Source organism: Lepidochelys olivacea, assembly GCF_965140295.1.
Source record: "Lepidochelys olivacea isolate rLepOli2 genome assembly, chromosome: 7".
In the NCBI taxonomy this organism is placed as follows: domain Eukaryota; kingdom Metazoa; phylum Chordata; order Testudines; family Cheloniidae; genus Lepidochelys; species Lepidochelys olivacea.
The window spans coordinates 32,765,172-32,774,836 of record NC_140417.1 but is presented as its reverse complement, the minus strand read 5'-3'; the positions used below and the strand labels follow the sequence as shown (position 1 = coordinate 32,774,836).

At 36.3% G+C, this 9,665-nt stretch overlaps 1 long non-coding RNA gene across 1 annotated transcript; it reads left to right on the top strand.

Annotated features, from left to right (window-relative positions):
* Positions 1 to 3,569: 3,569 nt before the first annotated feature.
* On the top strand, positions 3,570 to 8,608 carry LOC311523666. The gene is made up of 2 exons (XR_014712399.1): positions 3,570 to 7,069; positions 7,412 to 8,608. It is a non-coding gene; the product is annotated as an uncharacterized lncRNA (long non-coding RNA).
* The last annotated feature ends 1,057 nt before the right edge of the window (positions 8,609 to 9,665 follow it).

Below are 9,665 nucleotides of genomic sequence, written 5' to 3'. Positions count from 1 at the left end.
AGATGCAATATGGCCTAGTAGGTGGAGCATTCGACTGAGACTCAGGAGACCTGGCTTCTAGTCCTGACTCAGCCACTGGCTTGCTGGGTAATTGGGGCACGGAGTAGGGAAGCAGTTTCCCTATTTGTAAAATAGAGATAATGATACTGACCTCCTTTGTAAAGCACTAAGAGATTAAAAGTTCTGTATAGGAACTAGTGTCTACGATTTATTGTATTTGGCAATATGTTTTTGCTTGGGAAAAATTATTTTTCTTCAGGATTTTGTGGGAGGAAATGCATATATTTGGGGGAACGTACTTTTTCTTGAAATGCTCTTCTGGGGCAATTTGACGTTGGGAAATACTTTTACTTCGGGAGGGCGCTTTCATTTGGGCAAATGACTTTTCTTGAGGGGGATAATGCTATCTTCAGCATATTGTGGGACTGAGGAGGAAATGTGTTTACTTGGAGGTCTGGGAACCATTTGCATTTGGGGCAAATGCTCTTTCTTAAAGGCATCTTTGAGCAAAAGGCTTTTACTTGCACCATTCGGGGGGGACATTTTCAGGGAAATGCAATTGTTTTAAGTGGCATTTTTTAAATTAAACACTTATTTTCTACTGGGGGGGGATGCTTATTGTGTTTTATGGGCAAGCACTTGGACCCCACACTCTGATTTCAGCAGGGAGAGAGGAGCGAGCTTAACTTCCTTCCCTCGTCCCACCCCCTCACGCTTCCTTTCCTCCCCCTTTCCTGAGTCATGCAGAAAGGTAGGCGAGGAGCGCACATGCGCACTGCTCCACTGCACCACTACAGCCGTTGTTTTAGCCGGCCAGGAGCAGGCTGGGACCGGTTTGAGCCGGATAGAACCAGCTATACAACTCCCCCCTCCCATCGTCTGAAATAGCTACTGCGCCACAAGCAACCCGTGCTCCCTCATGCTAGATATCCCTCCGCCACTCAGTCTCCCTCCCCCCATGCCATTAGAGCGAGACTGAGTGTAAACACAGCACACAGACCCTAATCCCGAACTAAATGCCCACATTGCTGCGGCGGGGCGCTCAGGTCCAGGTCCCCATCAGATTTATATTAGGAGTAGGCTCAGTATGAGAGCGGGGGGAGGGTGTATTACCTCAGAAAAGACTCCTAAATCTCTCGTTGTTTGGTTCATTTTGAACTGATATAATTTTGTTGCGAAGGGGATTGAATTAAGTTTAAGGGGCCTGGGCATTTAAAAATGGCAAGTATCTTTATGGAAACCATGGAGTAAATTTTACCTCAAAACTAACGCTAAAACTCTAATTTTTCGTTTATTTTTTTGTGGGTGAGACTTTGGCTTATTGTCAGACATTTAAAAAAGTTTGAGGAAAATTAACTCCTTAATTACTCAAAACCTCTGATTTTGGGGAGGTTTATTTTTGGCTGATGGAAGTTTTTTTGTGTGAAAGATTTTACAGAAAACAAATGTTTGCAGAGGGGAAAATGCTTTTACTTAATGGGAATCAAGAATTTGATGAACCTTGTCTTTTTTTTAAGTGACAAATGAGATTCAAATTGGAGATTTTTCCTCAGAAATAAGTCTGAAACCATCAAATTTTGGAGTTGATTTTGAGGATTTTGTGAGAGTTTTATTAAATTGCTGTCTTAGGCGCCCTTGAATGTTGAAACGATCACCCACAAGCAACTGGAAAAGAATATTTTGCCCCAGCAATGATTTTAAAACAATCCCATAAAGCCCCCGGATTTATTTTGTGATAATTACAAACAACTTATCTAGAAATATATGCAAAAAGAAAAGGAGTAGCTCACGAAAGCTCATGCTCAAATAAATTGGTTAGTCTCTAAGGTGCCACAAGTCCTCCTTTTCTTTTTGCGAATACAGACTAACTGTTACTCTGAACCTAGAAATACATATATCTATTAGGGTCATTTCACTAATTTGTAAGTGCTTGAAAAAGATGCACAAACAGGATTCAAACCAGAGAGAGAATTCACACACACACAAAATTTGCTTTTTGCTCAGAGGAAATCAGCATCAGACATAAGGGTTTACGAACCTTTATACAAATGTTGAGTTTTCCATACCATATTGTTTTCCAGCTATTATAATGCTGATCAGCCTTAATTTAAATGTAATACATTTTCCAGAAAAATTTAAAAAAGAACTCTGAATTTGAATGAATAGACCACACCTCATCCCTTTGAAAGTCTGACCAGAATTTAAAACAACTGGAATTTTTTTTATTAAGCTGCAGATATTATTTAAACTTTTTTTGTTTTGTTATTAACGAATTTGATGGGTTTTCAAGATTTTTACAAATGACATCTACAAGTCAGTATTTAAAAGTCTCTTTGGGTGTATTTTTTTTCTTCCATCAGCAGCCAAAATGTTTGTCTCGCTTAAAAATAGTAATGGAAAGACAGTATCACCGATATTAACAACAAATATGAAGAATTAGTTTCCTCACTTAACAAATTCCTTATAAACATAATCAAAGCTACTAAAGCTACATAGTAAGACTTTTAATTTACCTTTTAAGTTTTCAAAAGCATCAGTTTTTTCACAAAGCAACAAAATAAGTTAATGAAGTTTTTAAAATTGAACCAGTGAGGTTTTTTTTAAAAAAATCCTCCATTTGTTTGAGATGTATTTATTTTGAATAACGTGGACAAAAGCCCTTGCAACATACATATTTAGTAATTTAAATATTGTAAATCAGGCCTTATAGTGGATAGTACAGCAAAATGCTTTAGAATACAAACTTAATGGAGAACTTTTCTGCTTAAATATCAATGGCATTGTAAGGACTCAGTGGGACTGTGAATTTTTATTAAAACTCATAGAACTTAGATTTATTTGACCAAATGCCGAAGTCTCATACTGGCTATTGCAAGCGGTAAACAAGGAGAACTATTCAGGCACACAAGTAGGTAGGCTGGAAGTAAAATTATTTTCAAATGTAAGCTACATAACATTATTTCTCCATTAGTTGGAATCTGAAATATACACCTTTGATCGAAACCTTTAGCTAAAGGATTGTATTTGGCATTGTAGATCTTGTTTTTTACAAGAAAAAAATGTAAGCTCTCTATGTAGGCCAAAATTTACTGTCATAGACACCATTTTGCTGCATAAGAAAGATATGTTCAGACTAAAGCTAGGTATGGTTTTATTTTTAAAAATGATAAAATTAACTGAGAACCTATTTTTATGCCTGGCTTTGTACAGAGGATTTATTCCACTCACCTTAAAAAAGGATTCAGTAAAATGGTTTAGGATCTTGTTAAAAATTCATTAGGGTGGATCAGTCTAATAAACCCATTTACAGAGAAAAGAAACTAAATTTCTCCAGTGAACTAATTCCTTTCTTCCTTTCTAATTAAAAACGAATAAATCCACTACATTAGTTTCAGAGAATGGACATTGAAAAACTTTTTAGAATTTTGAGGGATTATTTTTTTGTGTTGATGTTCAGGCAGTGCTTTCCCCTCCCCCTTAGCAGAGGAGGGGCGGAAGGAGATTCTATACTGCAGTTAGTGACTCTGTCACCAGTCTATAAAATATCCTGCTGCCCATTTACTGTTAGAGTTGCAGGCAGGAGAGCTAGGGAGAAAGGACAGGTGGAGAGGGAAATAAAACAGGGAAAGGGGAAACAGCCCAGGAATAGCTTTAAAAAACAAAGTTAACTAGATTAATAATCTATTGGAAACTATAGCTAATATTTTTTAAAGTAAATCAGTAAAGAGGGTTTTACTCTTAAAATATTAATTATAGTTTGATAATTAAAAAGATATGGTTAACTAATGTGCCACTGGTTTTTAAACCACTTAATGCTCTTAAAAACAGGAAATATGAAGATTTTTAATATGAAAGGCAATTGGAAGAGAAGAGAAGAATCAAAGAATAAGAAGTATTCAATAAGTGCAGGAGGGTGATCAGAGGTTTGGGTAAATGGTTGAAAGAAAATGGGCATTTTAAATGCTTCCAAAATAAAATTATTAACCAAGAAAATCTTGAAGATAAATTTAAGAAAAAACAAGAAAAAAAATTGAAGATTTAAAAAAGAAAATGCTAAATTTTGAAATATAGATCTTGCATTTTAAAAAAAGGCAAAAGAAGAATTTAAAATTTGAAGATAATTGGGAAAGAAAAATTTAAAATTTGAAGATAAGAAAAAACAAGATTTAAAAAAATGAAGATTAATTTAGAAGCAAAACAAGACCAAAATAAAATTGAAGATAAACTGAAACCCAAAACATGCTTTAAGCCAGTTTGGGGTGGAAAGAAAAATTAAGAATGCTGGCTGTTTTAAGAACGCCAGATTAAGTCTGCTTCAAGCAGAAGAAAATATGAAGAAACAACGAGTTTTATTTAAAAAGACAAAATGATTTTTAGAAAAGAAAATATTAGAAACACAAGGTTTGGGAAGATGTTCAAGACAGGAGACTGAGAAGAGAGACGGTTGTGGTTTGTTTGTTTTTTGGTAATATTAGAAGGCAGAAGGTACCTTAGAAGAGGACCCAGGAAAAGAGAAGAGAGAAGGGGAGTTGCATTTTAAAGATGAGCAAAAGATCTATCTATATAGTAGATTAGTTTAAAAATATGAAGTCAGGAGGGTGAAAGACTTAAATTGATACTTGTAAAATCTAAGGCGTAATATTTGCTGAAGAATTTAATCTTTTAATGCAAACTAGCTCAGTTTTTGTCAAAATCAAACTTACAAATTCATAGCATACTATAACTATTAATTCAAAGGACTTTGTGTATGAAAATTATTTCAAGATCAAGAATAATCTTTAAAAGGTCTATTTTTGTGTGTGTTGGACTTAGTGGAAAAAAATCTGTCTTGAGCTAAAACATTTAAAAAAATTAGCTGATAAAGGACTAGAATAAAACCAACCATTTTACATCTGATGCATTGACCAAGGCGGAATGTGGCTTCAGTGAAGCTAGAAAGACAGGATTTCAAGGAGCCAGTGCAAATTGGTGAAGTTAGAGGGGAAAAAAGAGCCAGTCCAAATTGGTGAAACTAGAGGAAAAAAGAATCATGGAAAACAAGATCAAGCAAGAAATTTTTGAAAGAATAGATACCTTTGCGAAAGGCCAGAAGGGGGAAAAATGAGTGAAGACAGCAATAATTTAACCTGTATAGTTGGTAACCTACTTTCTCCTTGATTTCTTTAAAATACTATTTTCTTTCCTATACTCTTCATTAATAGTAATTTGTAAAGGTACTTATTGTTATGAGAGGGGTTTGTTGGAGTGGGTCAAGTCGTGGTGTGTCGTAGGTTTTTCTCTTTGCAGGCTTATTTACTCATTGCATCTTGTCTGGAAACTAATGGGCAATCTGCCAAGGCCTGGAGAGTGTGGTCATCTTCCTGAGTGTTTAGAAAACTGCTGGAATTTTCCTTTCGGCTTTAGGAGTGGTAGCTAGCGTCTATATTGCTGTAACCGTACCCAAATTGGGGAAGTCGTGAGCCTGGTGGAGCGACAAGCATCTATGGTGGCAGTGAAGTGTAAGCAAATCACATAATATTTTTTAAAAGATTATTGCCCAGCAGAACAACAAACTTGTTCGTTCAAATCTTAAAATATTGTAGGTAATGTATATTATCTCCCATGTGTCTTGCTGTTCCTAGCAAGAGAAAATAAATGTATTTTTCTCACCTATTCTAGTGGGAAGGGAAAAGGCTTTTTTTTGTTAGTGTTGCTCAAAGTATTTTTTTTTTCCTTGAAGGGAGGGGAAGGGGACGGGGACGAGAAACTTCTTCAGTTTTTTTCCCCCCAGGTGTGTCTAGATCCTAGAGCCAGACGACTGGAGAGGTGACAATGTAAAGGATAAAAGAGAACCAGTAATCAGGATAAAACCTCTATTATATTGATGATGGCAGTGGTTTAGAAATGTGATTCACCTGTATTGCAGCTATAGATATCAATCGAAGTGTGTGGAGAAACTGGCCAGACAGAGGGAAATGCAAGTTAATTATATTCTATTTTTATAAGTTTGGATTCTTCATAAAGTAATTTACATTTTTTTATTATCAAAGTATAAAGGTACCATTTTTGGGGAGAGGGAAACATTTTTGTGTATGTTGAAAAGGGTGGTGGTGGGTAGGGATAAAACAAGCTTGTTTCTAGACTCGTTGCAGATACTGTAGTTCCTATTGGCTTGGTTAGCAGTGTGGTTCTATCCACTGTGCTGTTGCGAGAACATTCCCCAGAGTTGGAGCAGCTTTTACCTTGGAAGAAAGGACAGTTTACCTAAAATGGAGTTGGAAAGTTGGATTGGAGCTTGTATTCAGGATTCATGGTCGTTCAGTCATCCTCTAAGGAGAATTTAAGAAGAGCTTGGCTAGTCCAGAACTTGAAAGTTAAGTTTTCTCTAGTAAACAAACAAAACAGACATACTTTGATACAGTATATTGTGCGTGTGTTGTGGGTGGAATTTTAGGTGCTGTTTTATATGGCTTGACATATTCGTGGGGGTGGGGCAACATAATTGTCTGTATGTTCTTCAGATTCTCTTCCTAAACTACAGAGACATCCATAACTTTAGAACTGAAAAAAAGAATGTTCAGCTTCAATCCTGGCAAGTAATTCTCATAATTTAGCTTTAAATTGTTTTTGTGGCAGTGCCCCATTGAGTAACTGGGAATGTTCACACCCACATATGTGTGTGTGTGTGTGTATATATACTTAAAGCACAGGCAGTGCTAGAAAAAGAATAGACAAAGTTAAAATTGTAATACAGAGTAGCTTGTAGCATAAAATTTACCAAAAATACTCTCTCAGAAGTGGAAAGTTTCCACTAGTCCAAATTAACATGGACTACAGATAAAACAACACCCTCATATCCTCTTGTAACTATTAGGGTTGTGGTGTCTAGATGCATATTCTGGTGCATATCTGTAATTTCTGGGAATCCATTTGAAACCTTGGACGTGGTGGTGTGTGGCTTTCTTTTTTTGGCATTTTTTTCCAGGTGCTTAATGTAACTTAATGCTACTGTAGAGACTTCAGAGAGAAAGAAGTTGCTTAATGACCCTGGTGTGTGATTCCTTCTGATGGTAGCTTGTGTATTTATCAAGTAAGATTCTGCTTTCAGTTGTCTGTAACCTAGAAATGTGGGTTTGTTTGAGTGTAGGAATTATACGTTTTTATTTAGATTTTTTTGTATTAAAAAATGCAACACAGTATGTTAAACCATACTTAAAATCCTGTAAAATGAGTGCACTTACTGTCAGAGTAAAAATAAATAAACCAAAAGACCCAAGAGCAGATCAGTTACCAATGTAAACACAGTAATTTTTAAATTAAAACACACTAATTAAAAAAAGTAAGAAACATAGTTGTAATGCGTTTAGTTTGAATGTGTCTTTCTTTTTGGGGGGGGTGGGGCATGGTATGGGGAACAACTTTTGTCTTGTAGACATTTTTCAGATCCGCCTTCAGAATCATAGCCCCAACGAGCCTGAGAAAATATGTCCTCATAAATGCAGAGGGAACAGCTTCTTGGCGAATGATAAGTAAAGGCAGAAAAGATTCTAATATTCCTTCCTATTTGATGGAGAAAGGATCCCAGATGTTAACAAGTGAAAATCCAATGTGTCTACCTGGAGGGGAAAAAAAAGTATAAGCAATGAAACTGACAAATTTGAAGTATAAGCATTGACTATCCAGATCTTATCAGAATATTTGCTCTAAGAAATCTCAATTATATGCAGTAAAGAGCAAATGTCCTTGAAATACATAATTTCATTAAAGCAGTGAACAACTACTTCCACAGCATTGCTATTAAATTGAAAGAAAATACGACAGAAAAAATGCAAATGCATATGGCTTCTACCAAACTATTTGGTATGAATATTACTACCTAAATCTTATGGATTTGAAGAAAGAATATGAATTTTATTTTGAAACCACAATCTAATTTGGGATCAACTTTCACTACTGTTGGATTTGAGAGGAGGCTTGTGCTGTGCTCCACTGTTTACCTGACACAGGTTTTCTGCACTATTAATGAGGAGTTTTGCTTCATTTCATCTGGGAGCTGAAAAAACAAGCAGGCATCTATTACAGATAAGTTTATCAATTATATCTGCAGATATTGCATGTTAGGGAAATGTACTTTTTAAATGCTCTGAAGCAGTAGACGCCGTAAACATCTGAACTGGCATTTCCCATTTCCAGCCTTTAGCAGGGTGCGGAATGGGTATGAGGGACTTAACCTACCCCTGTGCCTATTTGGGGCTGCACTTCCACTCTCTAAATTCCTTTCTCCTCTGTGCACAGACCACAGTTGGATAGTGCCCATCACCTAAAGGCAGACAAGCGTAGCAGCTATGCTGTGGTGCTTATGAACAAACATGATGATGTATATCTTCCCTTGGAGGCTGAGCCTACTCAGGGCCTACCCTTTGAGAGCCTGAAATGCTATACCAAACAGCACATTATGCTGCTAAAAAACACACCTTAATTTTTCTGCTATTTTGTAGCATTAAAATATTTGCAGAAAACATGGGATATTTAAAAAAAAAACTATAAAGGCACCTTTTAATAAAGTTACTGATGTGCTCTAAGAATAGACAGTTTGTCTTCATTTTCATTAATAAAAATGTGCTGTCAATGTTCTTTGTGTGTGGTTAGCTCTGGGGCAGTGTGTGTGGGGGGGATTCTTCTTTAATCTTTCAGAATCTTTCTCCAAGAACACCTGATCTTAATTGGACGGGAGCAGAAATTGAACAGAAGACTGAAATTCTTTTTTATTCAGGCAGGAAAGTCTTTGCAGAATCTTTTCCTTCCCTCCCTCTCCACCCCTCTCTTCATCGAGACAAATGTAGATCAAGGTACTTGGCAATAGAGGTCCTGTAATTAAGGAAAGTATCTGCCCAAGGAATGATTTCTAAAATGCTTTAAACTAGACCAGTGGGGGCAAACTTACCAATCAGAGTAAGTTCATAACAAAGTAAAATTTTGGCAATAAGACTTGCTCTGTCTCCAGAGCTAAAGTCCTGTTAAAATTAAAACCGACTGACTTATTTATAGTTGGGGAAAACTTTTAACTGCACAATATTTTTTTAAATTTAACACTAGTCAGTTTGCATATTTAGAAATTTGCATGCTAATAATGCTTGCAACCATTTCCTTCAGTGCTAGTGACGTCTCATTTTCTACTTCCAATTAACGTTAGGGGGGGAATGGGCAATTTTTTTTTAAAGTATCTTTCTTTGTAGAAGCTTCATTTCATAATGTATAGACCCTGATGCATCCCTTCACGAAGCTGTTCAGGATGATTTTGCTTGACATGCCTTGGCGCTTTCTTCTGTTCCTCACACCTTGTGTGTGTATGTGAAGGCCCCCTACAGTGAGTTAAACCTCCATATCTTCAAACATTAACAGCATTATTATTTTTTTTTTTTTTTTAAATATCTGGACTGTGGCTGGGGTAGGGTGGGAGGGGCTCACAACTTGTTCCAGCTTTTCTTTTTACAGACTTCACAGAGAATGCAGTGTCTGAAGCAGGTCTGGTCTGTTGGCAAGTAATGTGCAGTATGCTTGATCTGCTTGGGTAGAGCATTTGAATCGACTGAAATATGTCCTAAAGCTTTTGTCCATGTGTGGAGTAGTGATTGTTTGAAAGAAAAAAATACAGCTGAATGACAAAAGTGCCTGTTTATTGAAAG